At 40.9% G+C, this 15,750-nt stretch overlaps 1 protein-coding gene across 1 annotated transcript in view; it reads right to left on the minus strand.

Annotated features, from left to right (window-relative positions):
* CDKAL1 (CDK5 regulatory subunit associated protein 1 like 1) overlaps positions 1–15,750 on the minus strand; it is a 609,083-nt gene that overhangs the window by 26,400 nt on the left and 566,933 nt on the right. The gene's annotated exons all lie outside the window — the stretch shown is intronic.

Here is a 15,750-nt window from a genome sequence, read left to right on the forward strand (position 1 = left end):
AACCCAACTGATGAATACTGGGTTTCACTGAAGTATATTCTTCTGGAAGGAAACTTAGAATGTTTGCACACATTTCACAGTGTGAGTTGCTTATGACTTAGGATAAGTATCTGTCAATGGTTCTTAAGGAAATCTGCAATTACACTTCATCTAACATTAAGTTTTCAGGAAATTAACAACAATACAAGACTGCAGAGCCACCAAAAATGAATGCTGAGACTTTCCTCTTGTTAGAATTAATGTGGATGGTTGCAGTTAGCACTTTGGGGGTTATTCCATTTTATCTGGAGAGACTAACCATGGCAGTAATTCACACACATAGAGTTAGAAAAACTTGCTATGTTTATACAGCACAGGGCAGGGCATTTGATCAACCATCAGAGAACAATTTGTATGGAGTATTTAACTATTTGCCAATGGGATTCAGGAAAATTGCAATGGGCAGTCATTTATAGTGGCAAACACCTCTCCAGTCACCCTTTTGGTCCCTTCAGCCATTGATTTTGTCTCATTGGCTCTTTAAGTTCCCCAGAAACTTCTGAGCAAAAATGAGCATGAGCAACCTAGGACTTTGACCAAAAATTGATGCCATCTATCCCCACCCCTTGAAACCGCCCTCCATGCCACAAAAAAATAAATAATAAATGCTCTAATGCAGTATTTAAAGAATGAACTGAACATCAAATATGACTTTTAAGAGAATCAACTGTTTCAAATAACCTTAAAAACAACAACAAAGTTAAGGACGTGTGTAGAGGGGGGATTGAGCTGCAATTCTGGAAGAGGTAACACTGCCTTGGTGACAACAAGGAAACTTACAGACAGGCCAAATGTGTAAGTCTCAAATCTTTTTTTAAATGAGTCATCTCCCTATTTTCTAACCGCTTTCTCCCCAACCCTACATGACAACTCTGTGTGGTTAAAGATCACATAACAAGATTTAGGGTGTAGTCAGTTGCTCAATTGTGTCCAGCTCTTTGCGACCCAAAGGACTGAGGCCTGGCAAGTTCCTCTGTCCATGGGATTTCCCAGGCAAGAATAATGAAGTGGGTTGCCATTTCCTTCTCCAGGGCGCCTTCCCAACCCAGGGATCGAACCCAGGTCTCCTACACTGCGGGTGGATTCTTTATTGCCTGAGCTACCAGGGTACTAGATTTAGGGTAATCATCCTAATTTGACTTAGAATGCCTCTACTGCCCAGCAAGGTAGTCTTGGTCTCAGAGGAAGAAGCAGGGCTTCAGGAGCCAAAGAGCAAGGCTATAGCTACCCTTAAGTCCCTAGGACTAACATCACCCAGCTCTCAAATATACTAAAGGCAGAGGGATCCCCCAGGAGAAGGATCAGCCTGTCTTACAGAAGGATAGGTCTACACGGAATCTTCTCTGAGGTTCTGCAGCATCTATTCTCTGCTGACGTTCTGAGATTCTGTGAGAAGGAGGCGTCTTCCACGGCTTCTCACCCTCGCTGACAGAACCTCCCCAGCAACTGGAATCTCTGACAGGAATGCAAGGCTACCTCACTGGCTTTGAGACAAGCCCCTCGAAGAGGAAGTTAACAGAATGACTGCTTGTGTAATTTTAAAAATGAACAAACTCCTGAGTTCACAGAATATATATACAGGTGTACACACACGCCCACAGAGAGAGAAAGAGAATACAAAGGAGGTTGAAAAGACTGGTTTCAATGCCCTTGTGACTGGTAGCACAACATGGCTACTCAGCAGGAAGGATTAAGACTCAAGTAGAACTATAAACCCACAGAAGGATCCAGAGGGTGACTCCCAGATAACTGGAACTTCCAAGGACAGGATGGAAGGGAAAAGTGATGGAGGGAGAAGGAAGGGTCAGAAGCAGGAACGCACAGTTCCAGCAGAACCCTGGGGAGCGGAAGAAGGGTTATTCAAAGACATCAAATGCCACATGTCTGAACTGGAGAGTGGGGCGAGAGGACACAGGTCTGAGAAGATTGTTTTTAAGGTAAAAGAAATTTGGCTACATTTTGGGCCTTTGATTTCCTCACAGGAAAAAAAATGAGAGTTTGGTTGAAGTGACAATGGAGGGGAGAGGCGAGCAGACTGAAGAGGAAGTGGATTCTGATTTTTAGAGGACCTTTCACTTCCAAAATTCTAAGTTGTCATTCATGGTAGATTTGATCTGCTGACAAGGTTTCAGATGAAGGAAATTTGTACTCTGAATCCAGGCTGTTCCTTTTCTCCCAATCAGTGTGTGCTTAGAGCCCTCTGCAAACTATAGCCACTTTCTTATTGCCCTGAAAGGAACAACTTGATTTTAATACCCACCAAAGAAACATTGACAAAGTGTCTCATAAAGCTATCCAGTGACCTGCACCTGAAGAATCCTGTTAAAATCTTCCCAACGAAGTCCTTTTTAAATTAATCTCTTTGCCTTTTGGTTTGCTTTACAGGTATATAATCTATAGCTAATTTATAAAATGCTTCTTTAATTGCTAAAGCATTTTAGAGTTTAAGAAGTTGGGTTGGGAATAGAGTCTCTCGCACTTTTCACTTTCCATTTACAAAGTCTGACCTTCAGGACATGCATCAGAACTTTTCAAAGTGGTTGTCAGACCTGGCACCTGTTGTAAGCAGACAAATGTACTCTGTAATTTATTCATCAGATGTCAGTGAAGACAATGGCTTTTCCTGTGACATGCACAACTTCTTTCAGCCCATGTGAACCTAACTTCAAAATCACATTTTATGAGAAATGAACTGCAGAAATGTTGCAGGGAGGAAGCCAACTCTGACTCCATGTTGGAAACTTTTGTTGACTTGCTTTTTTTTTTTTTGCTTTTATTATTATAATCAATACTCCATGGCTTATTATTATTGACACTCCATGGCTTGCCTGGAGGACCCTGCCGCTCTGCTTGACTGTAAACTCAAGTGCCTTTGTTCAGCTCATGGAGAGAGAGTTTGTCCCTTCCCACCTGTGAACAGAAGAGATTAACACACCCCTTCCAAGGGCTGGCCATTCCCTCGGAGATGTTTGGCAAGATGGAAGACCCTTTCACTTGACTTGCCCACTGCCTGTTCCTCTCTGTTCTGCCTTTGACTTTGGTTCCTCATTGTTTCTTTCTCTCTGATCTATTAAAGAATCTGGCATCCAGACCCCAATAAGATGGTTATTTTGAGGTGCTAGCTTGCTATCTTGTTGATCTGCCAGCTCCCCGATTAAAGTCTCTTTCTTGCCTCAACACCTCGTCTCTGGGATTCACTGGAGCCTGTTTTAACAGAAACAGTCCTATGAAACCATCCCTCCGTTTCACAGATGGGGTCACTGAAGGTACAGAACAAGCCCACGGGATCCTGCATGATTGCTAATCTCACAAAGCTGATGGGAACCATGGTCCCTGCTGTGAAGGGGGGAGGTGCAGGTTGGGGTAGAACCTTCTAGGCTTTGTTGGAAAGACGTGAAAAAAAAAGCGCTTCTGCTTTTTGCCCCCCCCCCCAAACACAAAGGCAGAAAATAAAGACTGCATTCCCTTGAATAGACAAAGACGCTCAGAACCTGAAAGGGGCTTAGCAAACTCTGATTTCACAGAGAGGAGACTGAGGTTCAGCAGAATGCACTGATCTGTTCAGTGGCCGAGAGAAGTCTTGGAAGCATCCTTGCTACTTGATGTCTCCTATGTAATTCCTAGCTGCAGAAAACGTACATCATGGCTCTGATTCTAGAGTGTGTGGCTTTTCCTTGAGCAGGGAAACATCTGTGACAAACAAAAAGCAGTAAAGCAGTGGCTTTTTTTAATTCAATTTGGGGGCAGATTTCTCAGTCCGTTATATAATCAGCTGGCTGTGTTCTTTGTGTCACATCTATGCTTCAAATTTCCCAAGTGCCTGAAGTGGTGAGAAACATCAGTTCTAACCATATGGGCAGATAACACACAGAAAACACACACTTGCATGAAAAAAGCAGTGGTTTCCAACAGAATTGGGTTGCTGAATGAATGCTCATTCAAGTACATTCTATTTCTCCATGGGTCCTAAAACAAACAACATTCTGCACGGCTATTTCAGGATGTAAAGAGAGAAGCTAAAAAGAATTGCTTCAAGACAGGAAGATAATACTGAAATTTAACAAAGACATTAAGAGTACTTGGGTTTTTACTTTTAACCCAGTAAGAATTGTGACTTGTATAAGTATTCCCTGAACTAGAAGAAGCAGAGTTTCTTTTAAGCCCATAACGTGGCTTTAAAATATAAACTTTATGTAAATTTTACTTTTTTCAACTTTTTCCCCCCTTCTCACTTTTGTTTTACTTAAACAGAAAACCTTACGTGTGGCTTTGAAAAATAATTGCAATTCACTTTCTACTCTTAAAGGGTCAGGTTACAGAGATTTCAATAATTCAATATAACTGCTCAGAGTACCCAAAAACATTCATAAAGGACAGATGTATATTAGACTTGTGTTAGAGAAATATTTATTTCTTGAAAACAGTTATAAGAAGGTAGAGGAATTATTTTGCTTCCTCTGAAAAGTTTCTAGCAATTAATTTTTCTGTCCAGTTGCCTTAGGTGGAGAAATAGAGATTAAAACACACATATCAAAAGCTCTCATAATTATTTACTGCACATTTCTAATAAGACTGAATTTTATCTCTGCTTATCCTATACAATATTTTGACATGCTACTTTTACAGCTAAGCTTTTTTTTTAAATTGTAGATAATAAAATACAATTTTTCTACCTGACTGGTTTCTGAATGCATGACTCTGGGAAATGTCAAATGTCTTTCTTTAGCTCCAGTCAAATTAGTTTTTTTTTCCCCCTAAGCTGCCTGGAACATGTTAAACACAAGGCTGTGACCTTAAACTCTGAAATAATATTTCTAGTGTCTGTGCAAAAGCCTGCCCTCACATACACCTTTAGACTAATTACTGCAGTGTAATGTTGCCAGTGAACCACTGTAATTACACTTGGAGAAAAGTATGGTCTTGTTCTTTCCTAGCTAATGAAAATGATAACCTTTCCATTTTGATTCATCATTCACAACAGGCAGAGCATGCGATGCTGGGTCTCCAGGGTATACAGTAATTTTCCTGACTGTTTATGCACACTTCTGTTTTCTGGCCCTGCAGAAGCTGGAATTAAAGAAGCAGGCACACTTAAGCTAAAAACAGTCAACAGTAATAATAGCAATAACATTAAAATTTAATATCATCCTTAGCCACAACGCCCTTCTATAACGAAACAGGGCCGTGACACAGGAATGTGTGTCAAAATGATGACAGAATAGAAAACAAGTAATGAGCCTCTAAGTCTAGCGTATTGAAAATGCCTGCTATCAGTTTACTGGTCTACTTAAGGTTTCCGGAGAGACGATGGAGGACAGTTGACTGTGAAAGGGGCTGGACTTGGATCCGACTCTTAAACAATGATGGGAAATACATTGTTAGATTTTTTTTTTTAAATACCATTCTCTGTGTGAAAAAAACAACAACACATATTCGTTAGCTATTCTTATTATTAGAATTAAGTGTGTTCAAAGGGAAAGAATGCTCCTTTAAGTGTATCCATACCTCTAAAGTGTTTATTTATCTAGTAATTGCCATGAGTATCTTAGTGTCTCTATTATTCCTTCCTCACATTTCATAAATAACCTAAACACACGCAAAAAACAATCTGGCTTGTTGAAAGTCCTTCCTCCCAAAGCAGTGATGAAAGTTACAAAGACCAGACCCAAGGTGGTTCTGCTGAAATCGAATCAGACAATGAAATTTCTTCTAACAATTTTAGTCTTCAGTTGCTGGCTGATTTTCTTCTAGCTATGTGCACATCCCAGTAAGAGAAAGGCAACCAAAGGGGTTTCTTCCCAGGTGGAGGCAATTCCATTCCTAACAAAGGCTTTTTTTCTTCTGTTGGTTGATCAGTTCTGTCCAGTCGCTCAGTCGTGTCCGACTCTTTGTGACCCCATGGACTGCAGCACGCCAGGCCTGCCTGTCCGTCACCAACTCCTGGAGCTTACCCAAAGTCATGTCCATCGTGTTGGTGATGCCATCCAACCATCTTATCCTCTGTTGTCCCCTTTTTCTCCCGCCTTCAATCTTTCCCAGCATCAGGATCTTTTCCAATGAGTCAGTTCTTCATATCAAGTGGCCAAAGTATTGGAGTTAGCCAACAATAATCAGTATAGTAACAGTGCTTTATTGATATAGTAATTCTCAACAGCAAATAATTACATGACAAATGTTGACCTGATTTCTTGGCTGCATTAGAAATCTGTACCTCAGTGCTGACTGAACTTCCAATTTGAAAACCAGTCAAGTTTTATTTATCTGCCTGGAGATTTTTGGTAATCTAGAACAATCTGAGGTATTATCTGCAATGCTTTTATGGAATTATTTTAATTGTGATAAGAACATACAACATGAGATCTGTTCTCGTAACAAACCCCAATAAATTGCCTTTCCTTATCACGTACTTGGCACAAGTACATTACATGTATTTTTTCCCAAACTAGGCAAGCTCTACAATCAAAAACTCTACATTAAAAACTATCAAAAGTGCTAAAACCAGATGTTGCCAGTAAAATCTATTCATGAGGTCTTATTAATGGGATGACCAAGAGGGGCCAACATGAGATATGTACGTGGAACCCTTTTTTATTAAGATTTAAGTTCTAAGATTGAACAAATTATCTCCATTTGCTTCTGCCTTCCCAATCTTTTCCCATTGGTCCCTATCAACCATTGCTCAGCATGTCTGGACCATTGTTCTTTGATGAGCTTTTCACATAAGTGCAAAGGTGATCATACTTATATCTTAGAACTGTTGAACAGATTACCTCCTTGGAAAGCATCTTTAGAATTTTTGCTTCACTGGTAACACAATAAATACTTCAGATTACAAAAAGAAAGGAAGGTAGGCAGCTGAGTTTTAGAGATTTAATGTTAACATATAACTCATCAAGTTTATCTGTAACTTTAAAATTGGATTTTATCCTGACAGGTGCTTTTAGGCTTGTGGTAAATTAAAGAAGTAATCTGAAAATGCACCACCCAGTACCGTGGCCACCAGCCACAGGTGGCTGTGGAACACGTGAATGTGGGAAACCCTTAGTGAGATATGCTGGAAAACACACACCAGGACAAAAAGCTCAGCAGATCTCAGAAATTTAATGTAACTGAGAGTGTGCAAACTAACTCATTAATTTTACATTGTTTACAGGTTGAAGTCATTAAAACTGATAAACAGAAACCTCAATTAAATTAGTCAAGAGGCCGGAAGGGGAAGCTCGCTCTGTGCTTTAGGAGGATTGTACCACCCAAGAGTAAAGAAGACTTCCTCTACTTTCCTGGCAAGAACTCAGCCAATGTGAGACTGAAACAACGCAGCCAAAAAAAAAGTTACAGTAGTGCTCTGACTCAATTCCTCCAGCGAACTCCTGGCTTCCTGTAGCCTCCTGACTTCTTTTTCCCTTCTTGCAAAGAGTGCTTTTCTCCTTGCTTTGTGAAGACTGGCATGTGGCTCCATAGATGTGGCTTCCCAGGTGGTGCAGCGGCAAAGAATCCACCTGCCAATACAGGAGACCTAGGTTTTGATCCCCTGGGTCAGGAAGATCTCCTAGAGGAGGAAATGGCAACCCACTCCAGTATTCTTCCCTGGAAATCTCATGGACAGAGGAGTCTGGAGGGCTACAGTCACAAAGAGTTGGACACAACTGAGTGACTAAGTACCCACCCATGCACCAAGGTGGTGGGCACCAAACTTGCAATTCTTTGTTGATCTGTAATAAATCTATTTTTTTTTTTTTTTTTTGGAGAAACAAGTGGCAGCCTTATTTGTTGTATGGCAACAAAATAAAACATTTTTATGTGATCTTTAAAAATTTAACAGAAATTCCCCCTTTCACTATTTTAAGGACCAGATTGATTAATTTTCTCCTCTTTAACTCACCCCAAACACCCTTATTTGGACTAATTATGTAAACGCAATGCTTTAATTTTAAGAAAGAATACCTGCTGCTGCTGCTGCTAAGTCGCTTCAGTCGTGTCCGACTCTGTGCGACCCCATAGATGGCAGCCCACCAGGCTCCCCCGTCCCTGGGATTCTCTAGGCAAGAAAATGAGTGGGTTGCCATTTCCTTCTCCTACATATCTATAAATTGTTAAAGGCAGAGATTTCAAACTACTAAATTTCTCTTTTTGACCTTTAAATTAATCTTGTTTCCATTTTTTTCTGGTCAACCCTAGCCTCTCCAAAAGCCTAAGGCATGATCAATTTGCTTGTTGTTTTCCAGGTAATCTGGGCAACCAAAGAAAGGCCGTCTAAAATTTCCAATCTGTCATTTCCCATTCTGTGTGGCTGCAAGAACAACCATATAAAAAACAATGATGTGTGGCAGAAATAGACCTTTCTCAAATTCATTTTTTAAAAAGCAAAAATGAACATCCAAAACACCTACCACCTTTGGTAAGATCAATCTTTTGTTAGCAACCCTATTACCAAAGAACTCAGCATAGATGTGAGCAATAAATAACACGTGCAGCACACCCACCATCTTTCAACCATTTGCCAGTCAGGATGGAGGCAGAGGAAGCAGAAAGGATTAAGCAGAAATCAAAGACAGCCAAGCTCTAATGGTGTCTAATTAACATAACAAAAGGCACAGCTCCAATCTTTCAGCAGTGGGCAATACATCTCATTAAAGAAGACTGAATAACAATTATTCTCTCCTGCTCCCTCCCAGCCCCACCCACCTCTGTGCTTCTTGGCTTAGCTCAGGGAGACCCTGAGAGCTGGGCTTGAGAGCTTCTGCCTTCTCCGCCAGGCATTATGGCTGCTGGCAAAGAGGCCACTTTTATTGCTGGGCACCTGCATCTCAATGTTTTATTCTGCTTTCCTCTTTGGCTGTGAAAATGTAGCTTCTTCAAGCACATGGCAAGCCCTACTACAGGGCTGTTTATAGGTATATAATATTGAGAAGTAGCAATGATGACCTAAAAAATGAATACCAATTCCCTCCTAAAATAAATTTATTTAAAGACAATTGATCTGCTTCTCTTCCCTTATTCCGTTTTTCCCCTCCCTTTGATATCACTACTCTGTTTCAGAGTTAATGAAGCTAAATTGAAATTCGACCAAATTTATTGCAACCAGTAATTAGTCTGAGCATGTGTGCATGTGCGCATACACACACACACACACCCCATGAAATTTAAATGTCTGGTTCAGACCTATCCCTTCTCCCCATCTTCTCTTGATGACAGACAACTGAGAAAATATGTGAAATTCAACACAAGGAAATTGAGGTTGCAGGTGAACACGTGGTTAGTTTTTGTATAAATTTAACCCAAAAATAAAAGATTCTAGTTAAACCAAGGATAAAAAAAATATTCTTCCAGGGTGATCACTAAGAAAGATGAAAGTGTCAAGTAATCCTATGTACTTTCTCATATCAATCTACTTTGGGGGAAGGATTGAGGATTGAGAGGGTAGGAAAGAGAAAATAATGCAGTTATTTAAATTGAACAATTTCCAATTCTGAGCTGTATTTTTTTGGCTAGTAACCTTTCAAAAAGGAATCTAGTTATGAGGCCTGCTTTGATTTTTTAATGGCCTTTCCTGCCAAATACAGTATTATAGAGTCTACTTTAACCCAAACACTGCTCTAGGAAAAGCTGTTGATCACAGGGGTGGACAGGAACCTCTGTAAGTGTTACAGAGACTCAAGAACAGAAACTGAGCCAATGCCTCAAGCAGCTGGGAAAACCTCCTCAACCTGTGCAGTATGTCTGGATTGTCCACACTGTGGCAAAGTCGCTGCCTTGCAGGGACTGAGAGACCTTGAGAATATTCAGGTCATTCACATCATGCATGGCAGACATGGAGTGAGATATTTTGATGCTACATGCACTCCGCATGTGGCAGCACACAGTTAAAATAAAACTTGAGAAGTCACTTTAATCTTAAAAGGCCCTTCTCCTTCTGGTGAACTACTCCACATTCAAGAGCTGGTTGCCACCTTCCACCCGTGAGGAAGAGTGAGTTTTTAAAAATCTTCTCTTCCACTCAATGTTTCCTGTTTAATAGAGCACCTTGTACCTTTAAAGAGAGAGAAAAAAAAAACACCTTCTTGTCTATTTCCACCTTAAAGTTTTGCAAAAAAGTAGTATGCAAATTGGAGAAGGGCAATGGCAACCCACTCCAGTACTCTTGCCTGGAAAATCCCATGGACGGAGGAGCCTGGTAAGCTGCAGTCCACGGGGTCGCTAGGAGTCAGACACGACTGAGCGACTTCACTTTGACTTTTCACTTTCATGCATTGGAGAAGGAAGTGGCAACCCACTCCAGTGTTCTTGCCTGGAGAATCCCAGGGACGAGGAAGCCTAGTGGGCTGCCGTCTCTGGGGTCACACAGAGTCGGACATGACTGAAGCGACTTAGCAGCAGCAGCAGCAGGAGTATACAAATATAACATGTTATTATGAAGTCTGTCCCGATTTATATTTTAAAGCACAACAATTTGGTGTTTTAACTCCCAGTCAGTAACTGGATCTCTGGAAACCATCACAGTCTGAGTCTATGGTCTAATATCTTACAAAGCTTTCTGGATACATTGGTACAATTTCATTCTCTTTTAAGACAGAACCTTGGTCAACAGAAAAGCTTGAAGAGTCCTAAACAGGGAGTCAAGAAGTCTTTTGTTTCCCAGATGAAGGAATAAGATAAAACCCCAGAAGACCAACTAAGTGAAGTGGAAACAGGAAATCTATACAAGAAAGAGTTCAGAGTAATGATTGTAAAGATAGTCCAAGAACTCAGGAAAAGAAAGGATGCACAGAGTGAGAAGTTACAAGAATATTTTAGCAAAGAGAAGACATAACAAACAATCAAACAGAGCTGAAAAATACAGTAACTGAACTGAAAAATACACTAGAAGGAATCAACAGCAGAATGAATGTGGCAGAAGAACAGATCAGTGAGTTGGAAGGCAGAGTGGTGGAAACTGCTGCCACGGAACAGAATAAAGAGTGAAAAGAAACAAGGACAGTTTAAGAGACCTCTGGGACAACATCAAAAGCACCAACGTTTGCATTAGAGGAGTCCCAGAAGGAGAAGAGAGAGAGAAAGGGCCTGAGATAATAGCTGAAAACTTCTCTAACATGGAAAAGGAAAACAGTCACACAAGCCCAGGAAACAGAGTCCCAAGTAGGATGAACCCAAGGAGGAACACACCAAGACACATAAAAATCAAACTGACCAGAAGCCTGTGGTTTGACCTCTGCCACTAACGAGCTGTTTGATTCCACAAACAAATCATTTCACGTGGGGGCCTCAGTTTCCTCATCTTAAAGGGGGTTTGAAACCAGTCAATGGAAAGGCTACTTCTGGTTCACATATGCGTGGAGGAGGCAGGGCCAGCAAAGTGTCCTGCAGTGAGGGCTAAGCGCCCACAGAGGAAACTGCACTTCAGCAGGCAGTGTTTGTGGTGGCAACAGCAGCTTCGAGCATCCTCTGGACACAATCGGGCTGGCCCTTGCCGCACACCCAGCACTAGTCTAATCACCACTGTTCCTTCCTTTCACTTCCAGAGCTGACAGGTAGCCTGGAATTAACAACGTTTGCCAAAGGCAAGATTGAACAGGAGAATGAATGGGAGTAACATTTCAGGGATTCAGTTTACCTGTCTGAAAGAAACAATTACAATAATTACCTGGCTTGAATCTTGAGTTGTCTTCAGATTAATGACCTAACTTTTGGGAGTCAGTATATGTGCTGGAAAAGTTGGATGACTATTGGCATTACAGCTGATGGGACTCCTGTTCCCACCAGGAGTAAGTTCCCAAATATCATGCATCTTTCATTGGCTGTAGAAGGTAGATCTGTTAGTTGAAACATATTTATGAGTTCAACCTTACTCCTGGATATCTTGATTGAAGGAGTCAGGAGAAAAATTTAATTTTAAGAAGAAAACCATCTTGGGGCTCTGTTCAATTACTGCTGCAGAATAGGCATAACTTTTAGAAAGCAATGCAGTATGGATGCAGGACTATCTAGCGTATATAGATGGTGGCTACACAAGCTAACAAAACAGAAGGCTGCAGGGGGTCCTTGCTGGTCTTGCTGGGCCTGTTGTCACCTCTCTTGAGGAACTCTGCCCCCAAAGCAGAGATAGCTCTGTACTTCCTTTTCAAAGCCATGACTCACAAGGATTTCAGAGAAGACAGAACACATTTAATGGAAAAAAAGGAAGAAAACTGTCCAATATTGATAAACCTACAATTTATGTTTTCAGTAGCTATTGGACAGATGAATTATGCTAAAAAAAGAAGAAAACAACAACACCCCAAGCAGCTTCTTGTCATTTCTAAAACATGATCCTGTGCCTGCCTGAAAGAGTTAAGGCTATATAAATATTTATCATTCTTCTTTCAAAAGGATAAGAAAAATTCCTTCTGCATACATGAATTTCAGATTGCTAGGCAAACATCAGGATATGGTCAGAGGCCCATCATCTTAATGAGGATATGGTAGTGATAATTTTTTTTTTAAAGCTTGCTTATATGTGATCAAAAACACCCTAGAGGTTTTGGTTTTATACTGGGGCACGCACAGACCCATGAACAGTTAATGCTTTCAGAAGCATACGGGTGGGATAACAGGAATACCATCAAGGGCTTACAGTGGGACTAGGGTGAAAGATTCATTAAAAGTGATAAATAGGATATGCCTTGCTTAATGTCTTGCAACTGCATATTTAATACAGCAGGCCAGTGACTATGCATTTTAACTGTCTTTATTTTTAAGAGAGCTGCCAGATTTTAATTACAGATTAAACAGTTATTTGCAAATGAGTACCTCTTCATTAACATATCAGAATCATAATAATAAACAATTCTGTTACCAAACAGTGCATAGGGCAGTGGGAATTTTAAGAACAGTACATACAAATGGCACTACAGCAGGGCAAAATATCCTACTTATGGTAAGCGAGCTGATACCTTAACATTTTTTTAGGGGAAATGAATAATCTAGATGAAATCTCACAAGATTCTACATTTTATGAGATCAGAGATTGTGTTTCTTTTATTTACAGCTATATCTCTAGTGCCAACACCATACCTAGTTCACTGTAGGTGCTTAATAAAGGCTGAATGAATGAGTGAACTGGTTTAAAGAGTACATATTTGTATTTGCTGTCAAGCACTGGTATTTTGTAAAAATTTGTTAAACTGGAATCAAATTATCAGTGAGATTATTCTCAAAGGATTTAATTCTCTAGTTTATTCCAAGGAACATAGAAGAAATACATTTTTCTGCTACCACCTTCATAACAAACTATTGCTGTGTGTGACTCAGTCATGTCCAACTCTTTTGTGACCCCATGGACTAAAGTTTGCCAGGCTCCTCTGTCCATGGGATTTTCCAGGCAAGAAGAGCAGGTTGTTATTTCCTTCTCCAGGGGATCTTCCCAACCCAGGGATCAAACTTGCTTCTCTTGTGTCTCCTGCATTGGCAGGTGGATTCTTTACCACCATGCCACCTGGGAAGCCCAATAGCAGCTGCAATAATCTTGCTTATGGAGCTCCTTATTTATTTTTATTAAAGACCTTTTTTTTTAATGGTGGCTTTATGTCCATAGAAAAACTGAGAGGAGGATTCAAAGACTTCCCAATATTCCTTGTCCAATATAGGCACAGCCTCTATTGATGTATCAACGCAGGTTCATAATTTGTAACAAATGTACTACTCTGGTGAAGGATGACAACAGTTCCCTGTTTTTCATTTTCACCTCTACTTTTGTTGTTTCTAAGTCTGAGACCAAGAAACACAAAGTTAAGTAACTAGCTCAAGGCTAAGTGAGTTAGATACAGCTCCCGGGCACCAAGCATCCTAGCCCAGTTGTTTTCTGCAGTCTCCAACGCTGTACCACCCTTCTATTTATTTTGCGTCTGGAAGAGAGCAGGAAACAAGGCCCTTGATAACAGGCATATAAGAAAGTCAAGGTCACCTAGTGTATGATAGTGAAGCGGAATAATTTCCTTTTTAGGGAGGCATAGTTCACAGGCTACAATATTCAGTCACAAAAGTTTTATTTCTGATTTTTTAAAAATACAAAGTAATTTATTATGAATCAACAATTACTTCCAAATTCTTCAGCTTGCCAGAAAGCTAGTAGGCAAGAAGTAGAAAAAAAGTTAAGGCTAATTACTGAAATATACCCAGCCTAGAAAATAGGGTGGGGGGAAATGTCCTCCCTCCCCCAAACTACTTGCTTCTAACTAGGCAGTTTCATGTTCAGTGTGTGACTTTGTTGAGATTAGTCTTGAGGTTAAATAAGGCCACAGACTAATAAATGAAGGAAACATCTGACTATCAACAAGCACACCCATGATAAAGAACTGTTGGGCAACTGACTTTATAAGTCTATTTTGGGTTATGTTTCTATTATGGTCTCATTCATTCTCTCTCTTTCTCTCATTCTTTCTTCCCCTGCCCATCATGCACCTACCCACACACCCCACTTCCTCTTCCCTCTTTGAAAATCCCAGACCTTCTTGGCAAAGATACTGGGGCCTTTTCTCACTCTGAGAAGGGCTGAGGGAAGCTATGCAGCCATACCTGACACCATGGGAGTCACTTCCCTTCTAATGAGTCTCTCACTTGCTGTGTCCTAGGTTAAAAGATAACAGCAATGTTGGCGAGGAAGTTTCTAAACTTGTGAAACTCATTGTGACAGTGATCTCCTCACACTTTTTGAGCCAAAATGTTGTTTGTGTAAAAATTCAGAAAAATGTGGCAGGCTGGACTCACTCCCTAAGCTGTGTGCTCTGCAAGGAACCCAAGCGTTACAGAGAGAACATGGAACCCAGCTGCAGACCAGAGCTGAGCTCCCCTGTGTTTTGCTAAGTCCTCTCTGGGGCTCAGTCAGATGCAAGTACTGCCAGTTCACTCAACAAATGACAGCAGGTGTGATTTCTTAAGAAAGTGATGACTGCTCCATGAAAATAAGTTGCTAGTGATGCTGGTATCACCATTACAACTACAGAGGCCCAGAGATTGTACAAGTGAGGAAGTTATTTCTGGAAGATGCCTAGGATTAGAAACTTTTTTGGGTACTATTTTTTATCAAACAATTCCTTCTGCAATGGCTTTTAATAGGATCATCTTTGACAACGTGATTCCTCCTTGCTTTCAGTTAAAAAGCCTTATGTATAACTTAGGGCTTCCCAGGTGGCACAGTGGTAAAGAATCTGCCTGCCAACACAGGAGATGCAGGTTCAATTCCTGGGTCGGGAAGATCCCCTGCAGTAGAAAATGGCAACCCATGCCAGTATTTCTTGTCTGAGAAATTCCATGGACAAAGGAGTCTGGTGGGCTACAGTCCATGGGGTTGCAAAGAGTCAGACATGACTGAGCTGCTGATGCTGCTAAGTCGCTTCAGTCGTGTCTGACTCTGTGCGACCCCAGAGAAGGCAGCCCACCAGGCTCCTCTGTCCCTGGGATTCTCCAGGCAAGAATACTGGAGTGGGTTGCCATTGCTTTCTCCACATGACTGAGCATGAACACACATATACAATTTAAAATTAACGCTAAAAATGAATATGAAAGTGTTAGTCACTCAGTCGTGTCTGCTCTTTGTGACCCCATGGACTGTGTAGCCCACCAGGCTCTTCTGTCCATGAAATTCTTCAGGCAAGAATACTGGAGTGGATTGCCATTTCCTCCTTAGGAGATCTTCCCAATGCAGGGATGGAACCCCAGTCTCCTGCCATGAAGGCG

The sequence above is a fragment of the Capricornis sumatraensis genome, chromosome 22 (genome assembly GCF_032405125.1).
Source record: "Capricornis sumatraensis isolate serow.1 chromosome 22, serow.2, whole genome shotgun sequence".
Lineage (NCBI taxonomy): Eukaryota > Metazoa > Chordata > Mammalia > Artiodactyla > Bovidae > Capricornis > Capricornis sumatraensis.